Genomic DNA, 27203 nt, shown 5'->3' on the forward strand with positions numbered 1-27203 from the left:
CCTGCCGTTGAAGCAGAGAGCTCTGCTGGATGTGTGAAGTATCAGTTTTTCTTCTCCCCTGCCGTTGAAGCAGAGAACTATGCTGTATATGCATTGAAAGTGAAGTATCAGGCTTATTTGATTTGGGGTAGTAACCGCCGTAACAAGCCAGCTACTCCCCTCTTTGTGAGTGTGAATCCTTTTTACCACATTTCCTCTTGCTGTTGAAGCTTAGAGCGATGTTGGAGTCACAGTAAGCATGTGTATGTTTATTTAATAAGGGTATTGTCTCCAGGCAGTAGCCATCATTCTGGCGAGTCACCCACTCTTCATTGGTGGCCTCTTGACTTTATGGATCCACAGTGTTTATCCCACGCCCCTTTGAAGTCCTTCACAGTTCTGGTCTTCACCACATCCTCCGGAAGGGCATTCCAGGCATCCACCACCCTCGCCGTGAAGAAATACTTCCTGACATTGGTTCTGAATCTTCCTCCCTGGAGCTTCAAATCGTGACCCCTGGTTCTGCTGATTTTTTTCCTACGGAAAAGGTTTGTCCTTTGTCCTTGCCTTTGAGTAGGGTGTCTGAAAGTGAGATTAGAAGTGTTTCAGTGTTGAAGTATTTTTGGAATCCAAATTGGGAAGGGTACAGTATTTTGTGTTTCTCTAGGTGTTCAGAGAGACGGATGATAACCACTTTTTCCATGAATTTGGCTAGAAAAGGAAGGATGGATATCGGCCGAAAGTTGGAAAGTTTAGCAGGGTCGAGGTTTGCTTTCTTGAGAATGGGTTAACAATGGCTTGTTTTAGTATGGTGGGGACTTTGCCAAAGATGAGAGAGCAGTTGATGATGTCGGCTAGGGGTTTGGCTATTACGTTCGGGATGGTTAATATGAGTTTAGTAGGGATGGCGTCAGCTGGGTGTGAAGCAGGTTTGAGATTCTTTAAAAGAGATTCTATTTCTGATATAGAGGTGGTCTCAAAGTGGTCCAGTAGGGCATTGTTGGGTTTTGGGGGGGGGGGGGGAGAATTGGGATGGGGGGTGAAAGGGGGAAAGCTTGAGATAAGTTTGTAAATTTTGTTATTGAAAAAGTAGGCAAGGTCATTACATCTGTTTTTGGATTCCAGGTGGAAGGAGGGATAGATGGAGTTTTTTGTAATGTCAGATACGTAAGAGAAGAGAGCTTTGGGATTAAATTGGAGGTCATGAATTTTACGTGCATAGAAGTCACGTTTGGATTTCAGAGTGGATGTTCTGGGTACTTGCCAGGTTCTTATGGCCTGGATTGGCCACTGTTGGAAACCGGATGCTGGGCTTGATGGACCCTTGGTCTGACCCAGTATGGCATGTTCTTATGTTCTTTTGTAGGGTGGATTTGTATGAGGAAAGTGTTGTGGGAGATGGGTCTTTGCGCCATTTCTTTCCTTTATTTCTGAGGTCACATTTGAGATTTCTTAATTCAGGTGAGTACCAGGCTTTTTTGTTAGATTGAGAGGGGTTTATAGTTTTTGAGGTAAGAGGTCATATTTTGTCAGCTATGTCTTTGGTGATGTTATCCCAAGTGAGGCGAGCTGAATCGGTGTCAGATAAGAATTCCCCATGCTAACTCGATTTCAAGTAGCAAACAAAGACCTTTGAAGTTGGAAGCGGATGACGTCACTACGGGGGACGCACCCAAGTTTCGCGCCCTTGCTGGTACAAACTCAGGAGCGTGCGCATGCGCATCCTTATGTCATCAGGAACATGGCGGATCCACAGTGTCAGGCCAGCCCGGGGATTCCGGGGAGAAGCAGAGAGGAGAAGCCATGGCAGCATCTGTCTGTCAGACCCAAAGGGAGTCCCCACAAAGGTAGAGAGGGTGGAGCGAGGGTGAGAACAGGCACGAATGCAACTGGCATGGGGGTAGCTTGTGGGAATTACGGCTACTACCTGGAGATTAATACCCTTATTCAATAAACACACTCACTGTCAATGCAACTCCAACATTGCTCTATGCTTCAACGGCAAGAGGAAATGTGGAAAAAAAGGATTTGCATTCACAAAAAACCAGGGAGTAGCTGGCTTGTTACGGCGGTTACTACCCCAAACCAAATAAGTCTGATACTTCAATGCATATCCAGCATAGCTCTCTGCTTCAACGGCAGGGGGGGAAAAGAGGATTTATATTCAGGCAACAAGCAACAAGGAATGAATTACATAGTCTACACCCTAGGCCCAGGCCTAGTTCGCCTAGTGCTTCCACTGGCCCTGCGTGTAAGACAGGCCCAGGTATCCAGTGAGACTCCTAACAAAAATCTCAAAAATCCCTAAATTTAGACCCAGAGGGAACTCAACTAGACAGATTGTGTACTGGAAGAGGAAATCCCTCCCGACACTGATCATGACCAACAGCCTGGGTTAGCCTGCCTTACCTGACTGGGCTTGTAAAACAACAAACGTTAACTCCTGACACCTCTGCACCCAATCTGTAGCAAGGGCACGGTTATATATTGTTTCAAGTGTGCTGGCTATTCTGGACCAGTATTTGAAAGGATCCTTCCTTCACTCTAACCAATTCTCTCTCTCTCACTCTCACTAGTTGAACAAAGGGCTCACCCAGGTCCTACTAGTAATGTGACGGAGGGTCTGGCACATAAGCAAAAAACAAAAATACAGGAATAATCTTCCATTCATCCACATATCAGGAATCTTCATGAATCATGCCTGATGGACCCTCTCCCCTCCAAGAGAAAAAAGAAAAAAATAAGTGAGGCCTTTTAAGAAAATGACTTCATGTTCAGCAGGGAGAAAAAGAAGCAATCTGTGTCGACCTTCTGGCCCAAAGGATTGCCTTGTCCGATCAATCGTTAATCTCCTCCAGTGCTCCGCCCCCTGGGGGCAGTTGCCTTCTGTTCCTATCAGGAGATGTTCCTCCACTCCCCCAGGACAAGGGTCCACCCCCCGAGTGCAACTACTATTATAACTTAAAGAAATCAACTAGAAATACTGTCTACTCTTCTGCATCTTTATGTTTTTCCAGCTAAAATAAGTAGATGCCTCATTTGATGGATGCCTAAAGTGTTTTGTGAAGCTAGCAAATTAAAGATAAACATCAAAGAAATGTGTTTCTCTCTTAAGGGCAAGCAGGAAGGGATTCTCACATGTGGGTAGCACCATCAGATCGAGCCCGGTACAGAAGCAGAAGCTTTGAGCATGCCCTTTTGGACATAATATACAGCCTAATACATGTCACTGCATCCACACAGGGCCCCTTCCGTCTCATCTGTTCTGCAGAGCACAGTGTGACAGCAGCTAACAGGATTAGAACAGATGGAATGTTTCTAATCCTCTTGAACCAAAACACTGCTGATACAAAAGACTATAATAGTAGAGAATTCAAAGACACCAACAAAGCAGGATGAATCCAACCTCCACGCATGAGAGATAAAATCCAACTGCAGACTGAAACAGTCAGGGATTGCAGTACAAAGCATGGAAAGTTCAGTGATTCACTAATTTAGAAAAATGTGTCCCTCTATGTTCCCTGACTTTGTCAGACTGGTTTCCTTGACAACAGATCCCAGTTCTCCTCTGACCTCACACTTGAGTCATAGGCATGAGGGCTGCTTGATATGGAAGCTCCCACAGAGTCCATTTTTTTAATAGCAGCCAATGCATTTCAATGGGGAAACGTAAACAAATGAAACACATCACACATGTTTCATTCATGGGACTTGCTCATACGTTTTTGGGGTCAAACGAATTTGTCACGGATAGGCCATTTGTTTTAAACAAATGTTCATCCCTAATAAATATGCATGTGGTAAATGTGCATATATTGGATACCCAATCTCATACATATTCATTGTGGATATCCTGCAAACCTAATTGGCTACAGAGCAACCAGGACACGTTTGCGAAGACCTAAAATATCAATCATATTCATTACAAAGAGGATATATAAAAGTACATTCTACACTCTGCTTTTCCAGCCTTGCCGTTTCCTTGCTCATGTATCTGCCATTCTCTGACCGGGATTTGCCTTACATGTTTCTTCATCTCCATTCCTTACTATATCTTATTTATCTATGATTTTTTTAATGCCATTGTCTACTCTTGCAATTTTTACTTCACTTTTCTATTATAGTTTTAATTGTAATTGATAGCCCTATTAGATATGGAGCTGTATGTGCTGTACGAATTATCTAATTTGGGTCTTCATGTGTCTTGATGTGCTTTATGATAGAAGAATTTGGAGCACAGGAAGTAATTTGATTTTTTTAAATTTTGTAGTCACTGAATGACATGCTGATTTCTGGCTGAGTAAGCCATCATAATCAAGGATGAGGAAGACCAGCAAACCCCCAGAAAAAATTCACAGCCATATGCTTTTATTTGTATTTTTGTAATATATTTTAATTTTTCCTAACTTTGGCCTCTTGTGCCTTTTTAATAAAAGTTTCTTGGTGTGAGAGAATGACTGATGTGTCTGAGTATTCAGTATATATTGCTCCAGTTTCTTAAAACCAGTAGTATAGTATCAGAAGCATACAATAGTAGTTTTGAGTATATTTTGGCAGTGGTAATGGAACAATAGCCAGGTTACTCCCTTACTTCTAACACTGGTGCCAGCAGGACCCAAGTTCTGCTTCTATTTTTCCTCCATTCATTGACATTTCTTATCACTCTTCCATAGGTTTTCTCTCATCCTTCAACATTCACCTAATCCTCCACTCCATTTTTCTCTCTCCCACTCACCCATTCAGTCCTTTTCTTTGTCTCCCCAGAGTTTAATTGTGCCAGTTATTCACTATCCCCAATGTCCATCACCTTTTCTTACATCTACCCTCCTGCATCTCTCAGGTAACCTAACTGAGCAGCAGGATCCTGTTCTGTGACTGATGAGCACCAGAAACAGTCTGGGTCAGCATGGCACACATTTTCAAAACTCTCAGGCTGATATTTCCTGGTTGCTGCTCTTGCGCATCCCAAGATCTGTGTAGTGCTCTGAGGGGTTTCAGAAATCAGGCCCAAAGCTTGAGACCTAACTAAACACATTTATTAACACATGTTCTGCAGCTTAGAGATAGGATAGATGCTGTTATGCTTTCTTAGTCTGCCTGGGTGTGGGGCCTGACATTTTGGTAGCTTCATAATGTTGTCACCAAAACCTGGGATGCAGCATAAGCAGAACTGAACAAGTAGGAAGCATAAATAAACCTTGCTCAGGATAATAAGATATGTCTATCAAGAATATTATAATCAGCAGTCAGAAACTGCTATCCCATGAGTTTTCAAAATACTTGCAGTTTTAACAGAAATTGTGCATAGTGATTAGTAGTCATGAGATGGGTTTCTGCCACCCCTCCTGCCAGATCTTGAATGGTGATGGTGCAGCAGTCTGTGTGGCTAGGTTTGCAGCATGCACAGCCGCCGGAAGACTGCATGCTGCTGCTACTACTACTACTTACTTAGCATTTCTATAACACTCAGGATCTACAAATTCCAGTGCTGGGCCTGAGTCAAGCACAGCTGCTGATGGGTCAATAAATTAGAATGGCTCTATCTCCTTTCACAGAGAGTCTTCTCCCAAAATGGCCAGGCTAGGAAAAAGTATATAAACTGATGACAAAGCTAAGCAATCCTATGCCTACTTCTTCAATAGGCATCACAGTGATCATCCTTTAATCCAATTGAAAACTGGAGATTAGGGATGTGAATCGTTTTTCAACGATTAAAATTATCGTCCGATAATGTTTATATCTTAAATCGTTATAGAACACGATACAATAGAAATTCTAACGATTTATCGTTAAAAATCGTTAAATCGTGTTAGTGCGCACTAACTCGAGTTAGTGCGCACTAACTCCCCATTAGTGCGCACTAACTCGATTTAGTGCGCACTAACTGAAAATGATACAAATAAACACTTTCCAGGTCACTGAAGGTCAGTTAGGAATGAATATGTGTTCCTATTGGCTGGCTGCCCTCTTATCTATTGATATTACCAAGGTTACCACTGAGGTGATGGTTGGGGGGATGGGAAATGGAACTGGAAACTAACGAACACCAACAGAAAATGAAACAAAGTGTTCACACTTCCCAGGTCAGTAAAGGTCACTTAGGAATGAATATGTATGTATGTATTCCTATTGGCTGGCTGTGCTCTTATCTATTGATGTTACCAATATGGTTGGGGGGATGTGAAATGGAAACAGTTGGAAGCTTGACAAAAAAAGTAATGTAATGATCAGCACTCACGTGACTAGAACTTGTTTGTTTATTATTTTTGTTAGCAGGCACCTGAAATGCTAGTGCATGTTGAATTTGCCAATCACTGTGCATTTTAGAAAGGTGGTCCTGGCTGGAACTGTACACAGTTCAAATATATGTAATTGATTGTTGGTAAGTGTATTTTTTAAGTAGCCACACTGGCACCAGTATGTTTACTTTTCCTCCTACTTAACTCACTAGCTCAGCTTTGTAAGAAGGGCTTCTCTGCTTGTGTGTTGTTTTTGTTTGGTGTGAGGAGAGCAGAAACATCAGATCTTTATTCAATCTACTACAGTCATCTCTTACAGTGCCCTATCCCTATTAATACCAGGAGTGTTGTGATCTTCCTGCACACAGTGCCCTAACCCTGATACCAGTCTGAGACAGCTCCCTCCCTGCATTACTAGTGAGAGGCTGGCTTCACAGACAGGGGGGAGCTGCCTGACCCTCACTCCTGACTTCCCCCATGTCCCAGCTAGTGAATGGTGTGTGGGTGAGGGGGGGGGGGAGGATGGTGAAGTCTGAGACAGCTCCCTCCCTGCATTACTAGTGAGAGGCTGGCTTCACAGACAGGGGGGAGCTGCCTGACCCTCACTCCTGACTTCCCCCATGTCCCAGCTAGTGAATGGTGTGTGGGTGAGGGGGGGGGGGGGGGAGGATGGTGAAGTCTGAGACAGCTCCCTCCCTGCATTACTAGTGAGAGGCTGGCTTCACAGACAGGGGGGAGCTGCCTGACCCTCACTCCTGACTTCCCCCATGTCCCAGCTAGTGAATGGTGTGTGGGTGAGGGGGGGGGGAGGATGGTGAAGTCTGAGACAGCTCCCTCCCTGCATTACTAGTGAGAGGCTGGCTTCACAGACAGGGGGGAGCTGCCTGACCCTCACTCCTGACTTCCCCCATGTCCCAGCTAGTGAATGGTGTGTGGGTGAGGGGGGGGGGAGGATGGTGAAGTCTGAGACAGCTCCCTCCCTGCATTACTAGTGAGAGGCTGGCTTCACAGACAGGGGGGAGCTGCCTGACCCTCACTCCTCTGGGGTATTGTGATCTTCCTGCACACAGTGCCCTATCCCTGATACCAGGGGTGTTGTGATCTTCCTGCATGCAGTGCCCTATCCCTATTAATACCAGGAGTGTTGTGATCTTCCTGCATGCAGTGCCCTATCCCTGATATCGGGATGTGTGCAAGAAGATCACAACACCCCCGGTATCAGGAATAGGGCACTGTGTGCAGGAAGATCACAACACCCCCGGTATTAGGGATAGGGCACTGTGTGCAGGAAGATCACAACACTCCTGGTATTAGGGATAGGGCACTGTGTGCAGGAAGATCACAACACTCCTGGTATTAATAGGGATAGGGCACTGTGTGCAGGAAGATCACAATACCCCTGGTATCAGGGTTAGGGCACAAGTTCTAGTCACATTGACTGATCACATTACTTGTTTTGTCAAGCTACCAACTGTTTCCATTTCCCATCCCCCATATACTGTCAGTAGGAAACTTGGTAACATGAATAAATAAGAGGGCAGCCAATAGGAATACATATTCATTCCTAAACTGACCTTAACTGACCTGAAAAGTGTCAAATTGTATCATTTTCAGTTAGTGCGCACTAACTCCCGTTAGTGCGCACTAACTCGAGTTAGTGCGCACTAATCGGAAAAAACGATTTTTAACGATTTTTTTAACTAAAAAATCGTGCCTAAGACGATTTTCTTGCCCTGCCACACGATTTCTATCGTTAAGACGATATGGAAAACGATTCACATCCCGTGGAGATAACATTTGACTGAAGCTGGATGGAAACAAACAGTGAATCACACCAGCAAATTTGATTGAACAATCTTCAGCACCAAGATATTATTTGGTGCATTTGAAACAGGGTACCACAGTACAGAGGAACATATGAAATTTCCATATTGGGTCAGTCCAAGGGTCCATCAAGCCCAGCATCCTGTTTCCAACAGAAGCCAAACCAGGCAACAAGAACCTGGCAATTACCCAAACACTAAGAAGATCCCATGCTACTGATGCAATTAATAGCAGTGGCTATTTTCTAAGTCAACTTAATTAATAGGGATGTGAATCGTTTTTTGACGATTTAAAATATCGTCCGATATATTTTAAATCGTCAAAAATCGTTAGAGCCGCGATACAAAAACAATTCCCCCGATTTATCGTCAAAAAATCGTAAATCGGGGGAAGGAGGAGGGGAAGGGGGAGGGCGGGAAAACCGGCTGACTAAAACAACCCTAAAACCCACCCCGACCCTTTAAAATAAATCCCCCACCCTCCCGAACCCGCCCAAAATGCCTTAAATTACCTGGGGTCCAGAGGAAGGGTCCCGGTGTGATCTTTTACTCTCGGACCTCCGGTGCTTGTAGAAATGGCGCCGGCGCTACCTTTGGTTTTTTCCGTACGGAAAAACGATTCGCGGCAGGAGATCGCTCCCGGACCCCCGCTGGACCCCCAGGGACTTTTGGCCAGCTTGGGTGGGGCCTCCTGACCCCCACAAGACTTACCAAAAGTCCAGCGGGGGTCCAGAATGACCTCCTGCAGTCAAATCGTGTTGTCTACGGCCGGCGCCATTTTGCGCAAAATGGCGGCGCAAAATGGCGCTGGCCGTAGACAACACGATTCGACTGCAGGAGGTCGTTCCGGACCCCCGCTGGACTTTTGGCAAGTCTTGGGGGGGTCAGGAGGCCCCCCCAAGCTGGCCAAAAGTCCCTGGGGGTCCAGCGGGGGTCCGGGAGCGATCTCCTACGCTCCTGACCTCGGGGGACAAAAAACAAAATGGCGCCGGCGCTACCTTTGACCTGTCATATGACAAGGCAAAGGTAGCGCCGGCGCCATTTCTACAAGCACCGGAGGTCCGAGAGTAAAAGATCACACCGGGACCCTTCCTCTGGACCCCAGGTAATTTAAGGCATTTTGGGGGGGGTTTGGGAGGGTGGGGGATTTATTTTAAAGGGTCGGGGTGGGTTTTAGGGTTGTTTTAGTGTGCCGGTTTTCCCGCCCTCCTCTCCACTGGACCCCAGGTAATTTAAGGCATTTGGGGGGGGGGGGTTCGGGTGGGTGGGGGATTTATTTTAAAGGGTCGGGGTGGGTTTTAGGGATGTTTTAGTGTGCCGGTTTTCGATTTACACGATTTTCACGATATTTAAAAAACCCAAACGGCGACGATATGATTCCTTCCCCCTCCCAGCCGAAATCAATCGTTAAGACGATCGATCACACGATTCACATCTCTATTAATTAATAGCAGGTAATGGACTTCTCCTCCAAGAACTTAACCAAACCTTTTTTAAACACACCTACACTAACTGCACTAACCACATCCTCTGGCAACAAATTGCAGAGCTTAATTGTGCGTTGAGTGAAAAATAATTTTCTCCGATTAGTCTTAAATGTGCTACTTGCTAACTTCATGGAATGTCTCCTAGTCCTCCTATTATCCGAAAGTGTAAATAACCGATTCACATCTATTCATTCAAGACCTCTCATGATCTTAAAGACCTCTATCATATCCCCCCTTAGCCGTCTCTTCTCCAAGCTGAACAGCCTTAGCTCTTCAGCCTTTCCTCATAGGGGAACTGTTCCATCCCCTTTATCATTTTGGTCGCCCTTCTCTGTACCTTCTCCATCACAACTATATCTTTTTTGAGATGCAGCGACCAGAATTGTACCCAGTATTCAAGTTTCAGTCTCACCATGGAGCGATACAGAGGCATTACGACATTTTCCGTTTTATTAACCATTCCCTTCCTAATAATTCTCAGAGGACAGCAGGATGCCATTATCTGATGGAGCCTGGCCAGGGACTTGTGTGTCAGTTTTCAGAACTTTTGACTGTACCTCAATGAGCATGCCCAGCATACGAACATATCACACATATACATGTGGGGGCCCCTGCAGTTTTGTATCTTAACATATATAACTAAAACAACTCGGAGGAGCAGCAGGAGGTCAATCCTTATGAAACCTGTCTGCCCCCCTTGAACACCTGTTATAGGTAAGCAACCCTTTCTCAGATGACAGCAGGATGCCAGTGCTACATCAGCAATGCCTCAGCTACATTTTCAGACTGGATAGATTGTGAAACAGAGCTTGCAAGTAATAGATTCAAACCCTCCCAATGATGTACAACTGATTCTGACTCCCACCTATTGTACAGCAAAGAACAGAAATTGCAGTGCTTCAATGAATCCAATAGTTACTTTGTCATGTTGCACAGTGAAGCTTGTACAGAGACTTGATCTATAGAACAGTTATAGATATAGCTATTTGTTTGTTGAAAAGTGCACAAATAAGAACAATGCCATGTTAACAATTGTTGCAAGGTTCAATGTTTAACTACTGTTATAGAGTTCTCAATAAGAAGATGTCATGATAGAGTTATCTTCTAAGTAGATGTGTGATATACAAAAGATCCCCACTAGGTGGCAGTGAGGGAATGAACCTGAAAGTAAATAAAGGGATTAACAGGAAATAGTTGCTGAACTAGGTTGAAGTTGATAGTATTAGTGTTAAAATTAAAGTTCCTGTTTTAGTAAACCATCTCTAGTCTGATAGTCTCTTCTGTGAATGAATGGCCAATACCCATGGCAGGATGGGCTATTAGGGCTGTTTTAATGACTTACGGGCCCTCGGTAAACTTTTATCGATGGAAAAATAACCCATGCTATAATTCACAATGTTAGGATCCATATTAGGTGCTACAACCCAAGAAAGAGATCTAGGTGTCATAGTGGATAACACATTGAAATCGTCGGCTCAGTGTGCTGCGGCAGTCAAAAAAGCAAACCGAATGTTGGGAATTATTAGAAAGGGAATGGTGAATTGTGGGAATTATAAGCTTTGCCAGCAAGCCATTTCATCAGGGTTTAAACACTATCTTCCCTTCTCCCTGACCTTTGCGCTGAATAAAAGCATCACTTGTGCTTAAGCCTCTCTGCCTAGGAAAGGATACCTGACTGTCATGTATTTCTCTAGCTTATAATTAATCCTGATTGCCTGAAATAAGGGCTGGGTGTTCCCTAGTCAGAGGCAGGACAAAGTCAGGAGGTATAGATTTCAGCAGTCAATGAAATGATCCGTATACACCCCCTGAACCAAGCCAATGGTGTAATGACTCATCTGTTGCTATGGGGAAAGTAGCCAATCATGTAATGACACATCATCTGCCTTTGTATGAATGTACAATAAAAGAGGGCCCTGGGGAGTGCTAAGCCTTCTCTTCCTGCCTGCCATGAAAGCTGCCTGATGCGTATTCATTGCCTCCATATTCTACATCTGGTGACCCCGACGTGATGATAAACTCTCTGCTCATTCGGCTGGACATAGCTTAGGTACGTACCGTTCAACAGATTTGCAATCATAAGTATTTTTAAAGTACTTTTTAGTACTTTTTAAGTATTTTTCAGCAAGTTTGTTCCCCACATTCGTGAGCATGGGAAGTGATTTGACTGTACAGCAAAGGCTACATGCCAGACAGCTGCAGAAAATAATCAAGAATCATTATTTCATCACCAGAAGAAAAGAAAAAGCACAAGTCAGCCTGGGGGACTTAGAAAAATTAATAAGTGAAATAGCTTGCCGTTGCCCTTGGTATTCAATAGAGGCTGGAACTCTGAATATCCAGGACTGGATTTTAATAGGCAATAGTCTTCATATGGTCCCCAGAGCTCCCATAAAGCAATTATTAATTTGGCAAAAATGTACAGAGGCCATAGAACACATAGGAAAAAAAAGTTTCAAGACAGCATTTCCAAACCATGTGCTTTTAGAAGCAGGCAGACTCAATCAGAATACCCTTCCCTCATCTTATGCTCAATCTCCCTCAGAGACAGCAAATTCTTTGTGTCTCTCCATACCCACACCCAAGCCCATTCACACCTCTTTAGAAAAGCAGTCCTTGAGCACAATTGAACCACAACCTGGCCTGGGTGGGGCGATTAGCATTGAATTTCAGCAGAAACAGCAGAAAGAAAACCTTACAGAAAAAGAATTATTAGGACTTCAAGCTGTGGCTTCCTCTGCATCCACCTCAGAGAAAAGGCCCCAGGAAACTGAAAACACTGAGGTCAGAAAAACTAGCCTCCCTCCATCTTGCCTGCAAGCCCTTCCCCCACCAATCACCAACTCCCTGTACCCCCATTTGCCATTGCCTGAGACAGTCATTGACTCTGCATCACCAATTTGTCCAGGTAAATTACCATCTCAAACCACTGCTCCCGGTAACAATTTATGTGCCACGGTCAGCATGGGATTTCACCTAGAACATGGAAATCTCACAAGGGAGGAATTATTGAAAGGGATTCAAGCCTCTCCTATTACAAAAGGGATTAAAGAACCAGGTGTGGCAGCAATAGAGTTGAGTGCCGCCCGGAGTGCCATGAGCAGTGGCTATGCCCCCAGGTCTTCAAAGAATTCAGCGTATAAGACCTTGGGCCAGGCAGCTGCACTCCTGCGTTACAAGCAAAGAAAATATCAATATGAAAAAAATGATTTAATTAGACTCCTGCGTTACAAGCAAAGAAAATATCAATATGAAAGAAATGATTTAATGAGACAGTACAATGACCTGTTACAAACCAGACTACACCTAGTGCTGGAGCAGACACAGCAGACTTGGAAGAAGTGGTTTCTGTTAATCTTTGAATTCAGTTACAGAAAATCTGCATACTTTGAGAGTATTTTCCCCCACAAAGTGTATGCAGAGCCTTATGTTAAAACTGTACTGAAATTTGAACAATTACTGTATAAATTACAAGTGAAAATTTCCCTTTTGCAAAGTTAACTTGGCTCACATTTAAAATGACTCCATTTCTCTGAGATTTAAGTTTATAGCTTGAATTGCCAGTGCACAGAACTTGTATTCTTATTGTAATTTTCCCTATAGGAGAAAAATAGTATCTGTCTGCAAGAAATCAGCAAGTCCACAAGAAATTAGCAAGTCCTTGCCAGCCATTGTTTCTGGTTGATGTTATCTATTGTTAAACAATACTGTCTTTCAGTTCCTATTGACTGAAGGATTAATTCGTTGGGTGGAGTTCTCTGCTCTGTTTCTTTTCTTTTGAGAAACACTATTCCTCCCCCTCTTACTAACTCTTGGTAGCCATTCATGGGGAGGGAGGGAGAACTTTTGAAAAGAAATAAAACTGGACTTAGTCCTGCAGTTTCTCTCTCTAGTTTCTATATGTTATAACTCAGACAGATCAGATCTCCTGCTGATCCAAATCTTTTCCCTCAACCTTCAATGCATTCCTGCACTAGCCCTTCCTCGTCTCACTCTCTTTCTGTTAATCTTTTAATACTTTCAAACTTCTTTCTGAGGTTACTGACAAGGACATTTAATAGTAGTTACAGTCACTTTAGCGTGCAGCAGACAGAGCTGAGCGAACAGCGTGTTTAATTTCCTATTCTAATAATTATATGAAGAAATTCTATTCTGATATTCCACATTGAAAGTAAGCTCAGAGTATTATTGATTGCAACCTGGAACAATAGTTGCATTCTATAAAGTAATGATGGTGTCTCCACTAGAAGGCGCTATGCTATTCTACCAGTTATATTATATTATTGCTTTAATAATTCTGTTGTATAATAGTTTTTATTTTTCAGGCCTACAAACCTTCTGTCTTAAGGAAACTTCAGTTTTATTTTCTTTTTCACAAAATTTATACAGAATTCTGAACCTTAAAATTTTTTACTGACAGAGGTTGCTACATATAAAGCAATCCCTCCCAAGCCTTTTCTTGCAAATCCAAATTGATTTTATTAAATTGAATAATAGAATTGATTTCTTCAAGGTTAAAAAAGTAAGAATTTCACTTTAATCCTTACCTTAGTAATTTTTTGCAGTATGCCAGTTTTTGATATTTTCCAGATTTACAGCCTTTCTGCCATGAGGAGATGTGAAGATGAACACTTTGCAGCTTATTTTAACATTTTCAAACATTTTTCTAACACCTTTTGACTTTTGATTTTTGATCCTTGATCTATTTTTGTTTTTGATACCTTTCTGATAAGATTTTTAGCTCAAATTATGTGTTATCTGTTGTCTGTCTTGATGTCAAGAAGACTATGAATGAATATTTGCAGGATGAATATTTGCAGGATGAATGAATATGAATATGTGTCAGTCTTGTGTAACATATGTTTAATGTAATGTCTGACATACTTGTCATTTGTGATTCAGCTTACTGAAAAATGACTTTTCCTTTAAACGATTAATTTACATTTATGCTATTTTACTGAATGAAAATTGATCACTGCATAAAAACTTTCTTGATAATGGGGTTACCCTCTGTTCTGAAAACTAATAATGGCTCTGCTTACTGCAGCCATTCCTTTACATGAATTTTGTCAATAATTGAACATTAAATACTTATTTGGCATCCCCTACAACACCACAGGGCAAGCCATTGTGGAGAGAGCCAATCTTACCCTTAAGAGCTCTTGACCAAACAAAAAGAAAAAGGAGGGATTGCCCCTGGATTTTCCCCTAAGAAGGACTGGCTGAACAAGAACAAAGTATTGTTTACTTTAAATGATCTAAACATATCAGGATCAAATTTAAGACCACAGCCATGAGTAATCATTATGGGACTAGGGTTAGTCACCCACAGCCATCAGTTTTGTATAGAATATTTAATGTCTGGTACGGTCCCGTTCCCTTAAAATGGGGAACGAGGATATGTTTCTCTGCTTGCTTCCACAGGTATCAAGCCGTGGAGAGATGGAAAGGTGTCCAGGTCTACAGGACCCGATCACCAACTTCTCCCTGAGCCTCCACAGCCCTCAGAAGGACAGAGACCGGACTCCTTGCAAAAAGCAGCACCACATGACCTGGAGACAGATCAAGGCCCTATCCAACCAATCTGCACAACTCTTAGAACAGCAAGGCCTTGAGAAAACTCCAGAGAACTTATTAGCCGCCTTTTCTTGCCTGAATGCCAACTCATTAACAATTGTGTTCTGCATCCTCCTCCTTTGCCTTATTTCTCCAGCTATGGCGATTTCAGAACAAGGACTCTGACAAGACAACATGTACATCCTCGATGCACAGAACTTTTCACACCTGTTGAATCGAACAGACTGTTGGATCTGCACACACATGCCAACCCATGGCCATTGAGAACTACTGATGCATGCTGTACCATTTAACCTTACAGTATGGACTAATTATCCTTTACAGAGAAGTGTTTTCATTAACTCTCCAGTTAATAATACCATACTACACATTGGTAGCCGTATTCAAGAGACTGCCGCTCTTTGTTGGGACTATGATACAGGGGATGGAAAGGGACTTCAGGTGGGAAATATCCATATTGTAACTGAACCTTTGTATTAATCACTGAACACTTACATAATTATACCACATATATGTGCAATTGGCAGATTTCAGGATGTGCAGTGGGAGACCCAAGCAGGTGCAGAAAGTATAGAGGGGACAAAGGATTTACCCTTTGTAGTTATATAACCCAAATGATATGAATTACAGAGACTTACACATCCTAGCTAACTGGACGACTGCCATATTTAATCAGACAGTTCATGCATTAAAATTACTCACAACAGAAGTCTCTCAGATTAGAGAAGTAGCATTTCAGAACAGCTATACCTTAGACACTATTTTAGCCTTAAAGGGTGGTGTTTGTGCATTAATTGGATCTCATTGCTGTGTGTACATATCAGACTATAAAGCAAACCTCACACATACCATAGAGCAGATAGAAACCATGGTTGCTGATGCACCACTTTCAGGCAGAATACCAACTTCTCCATGGGACTGGCTATGGTCCTGGCTCCCTGATATTTCTGGTCTCAAAAGGGAGATTTCTATTATAATTACTGTAATTGTCTTAATTATTTGCCTGTGATGCTGTATTCAGTGCATACCCAACCCTCATATCCATATTGAAACCTTGCTCTCAGCCCAGATACAAAGATGTCTTGTAAGTTGACTAATAGGGAATCCTGAGCCCTGCAGTGGTTGGCACACCACGCTGCACCAGCTCTGGGTGATATGGAGATTCAGGAGCTCATCGGCTGCTGGCACACCACGCCGAATCAGCTTTCTTCCCTCCATATCCCCCTTTTCCTATTTCCAGCCCATACCAAGACATAACAGATTTCAGTAAGGGCCTAAAGCTTTATTGAGCTGCCTAAACAAAAACAGAAAGGGTGAGATGTGGGAATTATAAGCTTTGCCAGCAAGCCATTTCATCAGGGTTTAAACACTATCTTCCCTTCTCCCTGACCTTTGCGCTGAATAAAAGCATCACTTGTGCTTAAGCCTCTCTGCCTAGGAAAGGATACCTGACTGTCATGTATTTCTCTAGCTTATAATTAATCCTGATTGCCTGAAATAAGGGCTGGGTGTTCCCTAGTCAGAGGCAGGACAAAGTCAGGAGGTATAGATTTCAGCAGCCAATGAAATGATCCGTATACACCCCCTGAACCAAGCCAATGGTGTAATGACTCGTCTGTTGCTATGGGGAAAGTAGCCAATCATGTAATGACACATCATCTGCCTTTGTATGAATGTACAATAAAAGAGGGCCCTGGGGAGTGCTAAGCCTTCTCTTCCTGCCTGCCATGAAAGCTGCCTGATGCGTATTCATTGCCTCCATATTCTACAGTGAATAAAACGGAAAATGTCATAATGCCTCTGTATCGCTCCATGGTGAGACCGCACCTTGAATACTGTGTACAATTCTGGTCGCCACATCTCAAAAAAGATAAAATTGCGATGGAGAAGGTACAGAGAAGGGCAACCAAAATGAGAAGGGGAATGGAACAGCTTCCCTATGAGGAAAGACTAAAGAGGTTAGGACTTTTCAGCTTGGAGAAGAGACGACTGAGGGGGGATATGATAGAGGTGTTTAAAATTATGAGAGGTCTAGAACGGGTAGATGTGAATCTGTTATTTACTCTTTCGGATAGTAGAAAGACTAGGGGGCACTCCATGAAGTTAGCATGGGGCACATTTAAAACTAATCGGAGAAAGTTCTTTTTTACTCAACGCACAATTAAACGCTGGAATTTGTTGCCAGAGGATGTGGTTAGTGCAGTTAGTATAGCTGTGTTTAAAAAAGGATTGGATAAGTTCTTGGAGGAGAAGTCCATTACCTGCTATTAAGTTCACTTAGAGAATAGCCACTGCTATTAGCAATGGTAACATGGAATAGACTTAGTTTTTGGGTACTTGCCAGGTTCTTATGGCCTGGATTGGCCACTGTTGGAAACAGGATGCTGGGCTTGATGGACCCTTGGTCTGACCCAGTATGTCATTTTCTTCTTTTCTTCTTCTTATTGTTGCTGATACTGAATATTAGACTTAATATTTTATAATGAATTCTGGATTGTACAGGAAGCCAATGCAGCGTAATCAGCAAGGGGGTGATGTGGTCAAATTTCCTTGTTCTTAGTAAGAGTCTTGCAGAGGCATTTTGAAGTAACTGTAGTGGTTTTAGTAGACTCAATGGTAGGTCTAGTAAAAGAGAGTTGCAGTAGTATATGTGTATGTAAGACAGTGCGGGAGTCCTGTATTGTTAACAAGGGCTTCAGTTGATGTAAAACTCTCAGCTTGGACTACCCCGTTTTGATTAATTACTTATATGCTTACCTTTTTTCTTACCCACTGCACTAGCAATATTTCCTAGGGTTAATTTCTATTAGCACATGCTGTTATTTAGCTGGAAACTTTTAATAAGCCCCTGTGTAGTTACTGTGTCTGAGAGATAATTACTGAAGTCTGAATTCAAACACTGAGAAGATAATAAAGTCCATAGTGACATGCTTGAAATAGCAATTATTACCTGTAAATTACAGTAGAAGTAACATTTCTCCAAAGACAAATCCATTCAGGATTTGAATACCTACATATTTACATAATCTGCCAATCTTCATTTTTAATGCTGGCAGAGAAGGGGGGGGGGGGGGGTGATCAAAATATATCTACTGAATTACCCAGAGAAATCTTGAGGTTTAATTATCCATCCTGCCCTCTAACTGGGCAAATTTTACCTGGGTAAGTAATTATGTAGTAAAATCATGTAGCCAGATAATTTGCAGGAGTTGCAGGGGCATTAAATTATCAGGATAACTTAGGCAGACAGTTCTGATAATCAAAATTATCAGGCAAGCTATCCTGGTGGATCTGGTTGTGCCTGAGTACGTGTACCTGCATAACTTTAAACCTTACTGGCTATACTTAACATATAGATAATTACGCTAACAAAGAAAAAAAAGAAAGAAAGAAAATTAATCTGCCAAGCTAGTAGTTCCAGTTCTCCCCAATGCCCATCCCGCCCCCCTCCCCCCCCACACACATACACACTTATAATACACACATGCTTCCCCAATACCTCCAAATAAAATGTAAGAATTTGTAGGCCATAGTGGATTAAGGCCAACCCACTGATATGAAACCCACAGGCCTGGCTCCTAATTCTAATTTCACCCTCCCACCCCCATAAACCTGCAAAGCCTCCGTAAGCATGGTACATTATAACTCTGACAGCAATGCTGGTAGCACCTGTAACCAATGTTACTGTAAGAGCAATGCTGGTAGCACCTGTAATCAATGTTACTGTCAGAGCAATGCTGGATGCAGCTGTAACCAATGTTACTGTCAGAGCAATGCTGGATCCAGCTGTAAGCAATGTTACTGTAAGAGCAATGCTGGATGCACCTGTAACCAATGTTACTGTCAGAGCAATGCTGGATGCACCTGTAACCAATGTTACTGTCAAAGCAATGTTGGATGCAGCTGTAACCAATGTTACTGTCAGAGCAATGCTGGTAGCACCTGTAACCAATGTTACTGTAAGAGCAATGCTGGATGCACCTGTAACCAATGTTACTGTCAGAGCAATGCTGGATGCACCTGTAACCAATGTTACTGTCAGAGCAATGCTGGATGCAGCTGTAACAAATGTTACTGTCAGAACAATGCTGGATGCACCTGTAACCAATGTTACTGTCAGAACAATGCTGGATGCAGCTGTAACAAATGTTACTGTAAGAGCAATGCTGGATGCACCTGTAACCAATGTTACTGTCAGAGCAATGCTGGATGCAGCTGTAAGCAATGTTACTGTAAGAGTAATGCTGGATGCACCTGTAACCAATGTTACTGTCAGAGCAATGCTGGATGTAGCTGTAAGCAATGTTACTGTCAGAGCAATGCTGGTAGCACCTGTAACCAATGTTGCTGTAAGAGCAATGCTGGATGCAGCTGTAACCAATGTTACTGTCAGAGCAATGCTGGTAGTACCTGTAACCAATGTTACTGTCAGAGCAATGCTAGATGCAGCTGTAACCAATGTTACTATTGGAGCAATGCTGGATGCAGCTGTAACGAATGTTACTGTCAGAGCAATGCTGGATGCAGCTGTAAGCAATGTTACTGTCAGAGCAATGCTGGTAACAGCTGTAAGCAATGTTACTGTCAGAGCAATGCTGGATGCAGCTGTAACCAATGTTACTGTCAGAGCAATGCTGGTAGCAGCTGTAACCAATGTTACTGTAAGAACAATGCTGGTAGCACCTGTAACCAATGTTACTGTCAAAGCAATGATGGATGCAGCTGTAACCAATGTTACTGTCAGAGCAATGAATGTAACAGCTGTAAGCAATGTTACTGTCAGAGCAATGATGGTAACAGCTGTAACCAATGTTACTGTCAGAGCAATGCTGGGAGCACCTGTAACCAATATTACTGTCAGAGCAATGCTGGATGCAGCTGTAAGCAATGTTACTGTCAGAGCAATGCTGGTAGCAGCTGTAAGCAATATTACTGTCAGAGCAATGCTGGTAGCACCTGTTACCAATGTTGCTGTAAGAGCAATGCTGGATGCAGCTGTAACCAATGTTACTGTCAGAGCAATGCTGGTAGTACCTGTAACCAATGTTACTGTCAGAGCAATGCTAGATGCAGCTGTAACCAATGTTACTATTGGAGCAATGCTGGATGCAGCTGTAACGAATGTTACTGTCAGAGCAATGCTGGATGCAGCTGTAAGCAATGTTACTGTCAGAGCAATGCTGGTAACAGCTGTAAGCAATGTTACTGTCAGAGCAATGCTGGATGCAGCTGTAACCAATGTTACTGTCAGAGCAATGCTGGTAGCAGCTGTAACCAATGTTACTGTAAGAGCAATGCTGGTAGCACCTGTAACCAATGTTACTGTCAAAGCAATGATGGATGCAGCTGTAACCAATGTTACTGTCAGAGCAATGAATGTAACAGCTGTAAGCAATGTTACTGTCAGAGCAATGATGGTAACAGCTGTAACCAATGTTACTGTCAGAGCAATGCTGGGAGCACCTGTAACCAATATTACTGTCAGAGCAATGCTGGATGCAGCTGTAATCAATGTTACTGTCAGAGCAATGCTGGATGCAGCTGTAACCAATGTTACTGTCAGAGCAATGCTGGTAGCAGCTGTAACCAATGTTAATGGATAATGCTGGATGCTGCTGTAACCAATGTTACTGTCAAAGCAATGTTGGATGTAGCTGTAAGCAATGTTACTGTCAGAGCAATGCTGGTAGCACCTGTAACCAATGTTACTGTCAGAGCAATGCTGGATGCAGCTGTAACCAATGTTACTGTAAGAGCAATGAAGGTAACAACTGTAACTAATGTTACTGTCAGAGCAATGCTGGTAGCAGCTGTAACCAATGTTACTGTAAGAGCAATGCTGGTAGCACCTGTAACCAATGTTACTGTCAAAGCAATTTTGGATGTAGCTGTAACCAATGTTACTGTCAAAGCAATGTTGGATGCAGCTGTAACCAATGTTACTGTCAGAGCAATGAATGTAACAGCTGTAACCAATGTTACTGTAAGAGCAATGCTGGTAGCACCTGTAACCAATGTTACTGTCAAAGTAATGTTGGATGCAGCTGTAACCAATGTTACTGTCAGAGCAATGCTGGATGCAGCTGTAATAATTTTTACATTTTATTTTGGAGGTCTGGGCTGGGGGAGTGGGGGAATCAGGTACTATGCCTCAATGTTTTTTTATTATTATTTAGGGGGTGCTTTCCTTTCTTTTACTTACGTAGCTGGCTATATGTTGAATATATCAAATAAAAAAAAGAACCTGTACGTTTCCAACTTAATGTAATAGTGGAAAAAGGAAAATGTTGCTCAAAACACAAAAAGTATTACAGCTATTTCTCTGAATCATTCATAATATACAGATATCCGTGTCATAAAGCTTTTTTATAATTTTGTTATTTATAGCTGAAGCTGCATCAGCAAATGAGACGAAGTCCCTTGTACTCAAACTAGGGCTTCCGGTCTGTTCAGTCATTTGCGGTTTCATGTTGTACTTATAACTACATTTTCAAAAATACTTGCTGAATAGACTGATGTTATGTTGCTCAAAATTACTCAAAATCGGCCAGACAGCGGCTGGTGTTTTGCATCTGTGAATGCTTCTTCAGGAGACGTAGTGAGTACGATAAAGTTCAATATGTTTTCAAACAGTTCCCACTGATTTCGGCTTCTAAGCACGTCACTTCTCTCGCACCAGCGTCTCTACATCTTCTTCTCCGGAGAACATTTTTCTGACACAGATATCTGTTTATTATGAACGATTGAGAGAAATTGTGGTAATACTCTTTGTGTTTTGAGCAACATTTTCCGTTTTGCACTTTATGTTGTATATAGCCAGGCCTTTTTTTTTTTAGTAGTATCTGCTGGTACATTTTCTGCTGCATGTTCTCAGTGTGACACCAGGACCCAAAAGTAAATTTTCTGCCCAGCACCTAGGAAGTAATGGCAGGGGAGGTGGTTGCCATGGCAGTGCTGGACCTGGTGCGGTCGTCACAATTCGCACTATCACTTACCTCCACTTGCAAAAGGAATTGTCCTACCTGCATTCAGGTGCCATTTATAACTGCACAGAGCAGTGGCACCTGCAAGGGCCACGGTGCAGTGCTGCCTCAGCCTGTCTCTCTGGCGGGGTTACAGAGAGGAGGCGGCCACCTGGACAGGCTGAGAGAGTGCTGCACCTGTCCAGAAATCCCACGGCCGGTGCTGCTGCCGCTATTCAGGAAAACTTAGTTAAAACAGGAGGAGTGGAAGAGAAAGGGATGAAGGAAGGAAAGCAGGGGTGGACAAAAGAGGAATGATGGAGTGAAGGGAGGAAGAGAAATGGAGGTAGGAAGGAAAGTATTGTTATGACCATCTGTCGCAGACAACTGCGACTGATGAAACTCACTTCATGTAACGCTCAGCATTCGTCTCCGGGCCAACTCATGGCTGAGGCCAGCTGCTGCCGTCGCATTCCTCCGGGTTACCAGGACCTGTCATGGTGTCCGGGACGCCGCCGGCTCCGAGCCATCCATTTTTGTGCTTGCTCCCATATGCCATTTCACCGCCTTGTTATCTACTCGCCCTCCCTAAGCTCAAACCAGCCTAACTCCCTACACCACAGAGACCCCAGAGACTCCTTCTTCAAGAGGCCCACCCCACCCTCCCCACTTCACCACACCAGACATGTGTATTCAATCTATCCCCACCCTATACCTCCCTCACATTCGCAAACCTTGCGCACCCCCCCCCCCCCCTCACATCGCTATCCCACGGAACTCACTAGTTCCCATTTTGACCTCACCCCTCACCCAATTCCTTGGTCTAGTCACCCTCACCTTAACCCTCCTCAATGCACAATCCATCCTCAAAAAAGCCCCCATCATCCATGACCTGCTCACGGATGATAACCCTGACCTTCTTGCCATCACTGAATCATGGCTCAAAGAATCAGACCATGTCTAGAGATGTGCTTTGTTTTTTCCTGCCGGGTCGTTTTTTGACTCGGATACTTCGTGGTAAATTTCGGGTTTTCTCGTCTCGTTTTTCGAAAAAACGAAACGAGGAAACCCGAAACCGGGCCAAAAAACGAAACGGCAAAGGAAGCTTAAAAAAAACCCACCCCAAGCATTTAAAATCCTTTTTTTACATATCTATCATACACTATCACCCCCCCCCCATCCCGATCCCTCCCCAAGACTTACAAAGTAGATCCCTGGTGGTCCAGTGGGGTCCCGGGTTCCATTTGCCCTCCTCCGTGCCCATGTTTCTGCAGCCGTGCTCTTTAAAATGGTGCCGCGCAGCCTCTGAACTACCATGTCACAGGGGCTACCGGCGCCATTGGTCAGCCCCTGTCACATGGCCATCGGCGCCATCTTGTGCTCCTGTCATGTGACTGGAGCTGACCAATGGCGCTGAAAGCCTCTGTGACATAGTATGGGCAAAGGCTATCGGCGCCATTTTGATTACTGGCAGCCGACAACGAAATGGCTCCCGGACCCCTGCTGGACCCCCAGAGATTATTGGCAAGCCTTGGGGGGGTCAGAAGGGGGGCTCCTGACCCCCCCAAGGCTTGACAATAATCTCTGGGGGTCCAGCGGGGGTCTGGGAGCCATTTCGTTGTCGGCTGCCAGTTATATACACTATATTTCCTCATTAACCGTTATAATTAAACTACTATGTTTAACCCACGCCAATTAGTCACTCTTGTAAATACTGTTACGTTCCTCTACTTTCTCAGCTGCTATCCTTCCTCCTTTACCTTCTCCCTCTCTCTCCCCCACCTTTTTCGCTCCTGCTCCATTACCCACCCCCTGTTTTTTGTAATTTTCCTCCTTTCTCAAGTTTTATTGTAAACCGGCGTGATGTGCCCGCACGAACACCGGTATATTAAAAGCTGTTAAATAAATAAATAAATAAATAAATCCTAGGCGCGCATGTGCCACCAATCTCTCTTTTAAAGACCCAAGGGCGGGAACCTCAGAGGCGTCCCCGGCGGATGACGTCACCAAGCCAGGATTCTTAAGCACTACCTTCGCCCCTTGCTAGCTGACTTGGCAACGAGTTCCTTTGCTACTGATATCTGCTCCTGACATCTCATATCGTGGATCCAGTGTGAGCTCTACCTGCTCTGGACTCTGCTTGGGTACCCACTCCTCAGGGGCCCTACCGCACTCTGTACGAGACTCTGTCTCCTGGCTTCGCCGGCTCCTCGGGCTAGCCCTGCGCCTTCCAGAGCTCCTACCTACCACCTCCCTGCTCCCCAGAGTCGCCTCTAGAAACCGCCTTCATCTTGGAGTCAGTACCTGCGCTTCCCCGCTCCTCAGGGCAGTGCCTACATCTACTAAAGAGACTATGCCTGCACCTCCCTGCTCCTCGGGGCAGCGCCTACATTCTACACCAGTGACGGTACCTGTGCCTCCCTGCTCCTCGGGGCAGTGCCTATGTTCTACTACAGAGACTGTACCTGCGCCTCCCCACTCCTCGGGGCAGCGCCTACTACAGAGACTGTACCTGCACCTCCCCACTCCTCAGGGCAGTGCCTATGTTCTACTACAGAGACTGTACCTGTGCTTCCCTGCTCGTCGGGGCAGTGCCTATGTTCTACTACAGAGACTGTACCTGTGCTTCCCCGCTCCTCGGTGCAGTGCCTATGTTCTACTACAGAGACTGTACCTGTGCCTCCCTGCTCCTCGGGGCAGTGCCTATGTTCTACTACAGAGACTGTACCTGCACCTCCCCGCTCCTCGGGGCAGCGCCTACGTTCTACTACAGAGACTGTACCTGCACCTCCCCGCTCCTCGGGGCAGCACCTACGTTCTACTACAGAGACTGTACCTGCGCCTCCCCGCTCCTCGGGGCAGTGCCTATGTTCTACTACAGAGACTGTACCTGTGCCTCCCTGCTCCTCGGGGCAGTGCCTACGTTCTACTACAGAGACTGTACCTGTGCCTCCCCACTCCTCGGGGCAGTGCCTACTACAGAGACTGTACCTGCACCTCCGCACTCCTTAGGGCAGCGCCTATGTTCTACTACAGAGACTGTACCTGCACCTCCGCACTCCTTAGGGCAGTGCCTATGTTCTACTACAGAGACTGTACCTGTGCTTCCCTGCTCCTCGGGGCAGCGCCTACATTCTACTAAAGAGACTGTACCTGCGCCTCCCCACTCCTCAGGGCAGTGCATACGTTCTACTACAGAGACTGTACCTGCACCTCCCCACTCCTCAGGGCAGTGCATACGTTCTACTACAGAGACTGTACCTGTGCCTCCCTGCTCCTCGGGGCAGTGCCTACATTCTACTAAAGAGACTGTACCTGCGCCTCCCCACTCCTCAGGGCAGTGCATACGTTCTACTACAGAGACTGTACCTGCACCTCCCCACTCCTCAAGGCAGTGCCTATGTTCTACTACAGAGACTGTACCTGTGCTTCCCTGCTCCTCGGGGCAGCGCCTATGTTCTACTACAGAGACTGTACCTGTGCTTCCCTGCTCGTCGGGGCAGCGCCTATGTTCTACTACAGAGACTGTACCTGTGCCTCCCTGCTCCTCGGGGCAGTGCCTATGTTCTACTACAGAGACTGTACCTGTGCCTCCCTGCTCCTCGGGGCAGTGCCTATGTTCTACTACAGAGACTGTACCTGCACCTCCCCGCTCCTCAGGACAGTGCCTATGTTCTACTACAGAGACTGTACCTGTGCTTCCCTGCTCCTCGGGGCAGCGCCTATGTTCTACTACAGAGACTGTACCTGTGCTTCCCTGCTCGTCGGGGCAGCGCCTATGTTCTACTACAGAGACTGTACCTGTGCCTCCCTGCTCCTCGGGGCAGTGCCTATGTTCTACTACAGAGACTGTACCTGTGCCTCCCTGCTCCTCGGGGCAGTGCCTATGTTCTACTACAGAGACTGTACCTGCACCTCCCCGCTCCTCGGGGCAGCGCCTACGTTCTACTACAGAGACTGTACCTGCACCTCCCCGCTCCTCGGGGCAGCGCCTACGTTCTACTACAGAGACTGTACCTGCGCCTCCCCGCTCCTCGGGGCAGTGCCTATGTTCTACTACAGAGACTGTACCTGTGCCTCCCTGCTCCTCGGGGCAGTGCCTACGTTCTACTACAGAGACTGTACCTGTGCCTCCCCACTCCTCGGGGCAGTGCCTACTACAGAGACTGTACCTGCACCTCCGCACTCCTTAGGGCAGCGCCTATGTTCTACTACAGAGACTGTACCTGTGCTTCCCTGCTCCTCAGGGCAGCGCCTATGTTCTACTACAGAGACTGTACCTGTGCTTCCCTGCTCCTCGGGGCAGTGCCTACATTCTACTAAAGAGACTGTACCTGCGCCTCCCCGCTCCTCAGGGCAGTGCATACGTTCTACACCAGTGACTGTACATGCGCCTCCCCGCTCCTCAGGGCAGTGCATACGTTCTACTACAAAGACTGTACCTGCGCCTCCCTGCTCCTCGGGGCAGTGCCTACGTTCTACTACAAAGACTGTACCTGCGCCTCCCCGCTCCTCGGGGCAGCGCCTACTACAGAGACTGTACCTGCACCTCCCCACTCCTCAGGGCAGTGCCTACGTTCTACTACAGAGACTGTACCTGTGCTTCCCTGCTCCTCGGGGCAGCGCCTATGTTCTACTACAGAGACTGTACCTGTGCTTCCCTGCTCCTCGGGGCAGCGCCTATGTTCTACTACAGAGACTGTACCTGCACCTCCCCGCTCCTCGGGGCAGCGCCTACGTTCTACTACAGAGACTGTACCTGCACCTCCCCGCTCCTCGGGGCAGCGCCTACTACAGAGACTGTACCTGCACCTCCCCACTCCTCAGGGCAGTGCCTACGTTCTACTACAGAGACTGTACCTGTGCTTCCCTGCTCCTCGGGGCAGCGCCTACATTCTACTACAGAGACTGTACCTGCACCTCCCCGCTCCTCGGTGCAGCGCCTATGTTCTACTACAGAGACTGTACCTGTGCTTCCCTGCTCCTCGGGGCAGTGCCTATGTTCTACTACAGAGACTGTACCTTTGCCTCCCTGCTCCTCGGGGCAGTGCCTATGTTCCACTACAGAGACTGTACCTGTGCCTCCCTGCTCCTCGGGGTAGTGCCTATGTTCTACTACAGAGACTGTACCTGTGC

Source organism: Rhinatrema bivittatum, chromosome 3 (genome assembly GCF_901001135.1).
Source record: "Rhinatrema bivittatum chromosome 3, aRhiBiv1.1, whole genome shotgun sequence".
NCBI lineage: Eukaryota > Metazoa > Chordata > Amphibia > Gymnophiona > Rhinatrematidae > Rhinatrema > Rhinatrema bivittatum.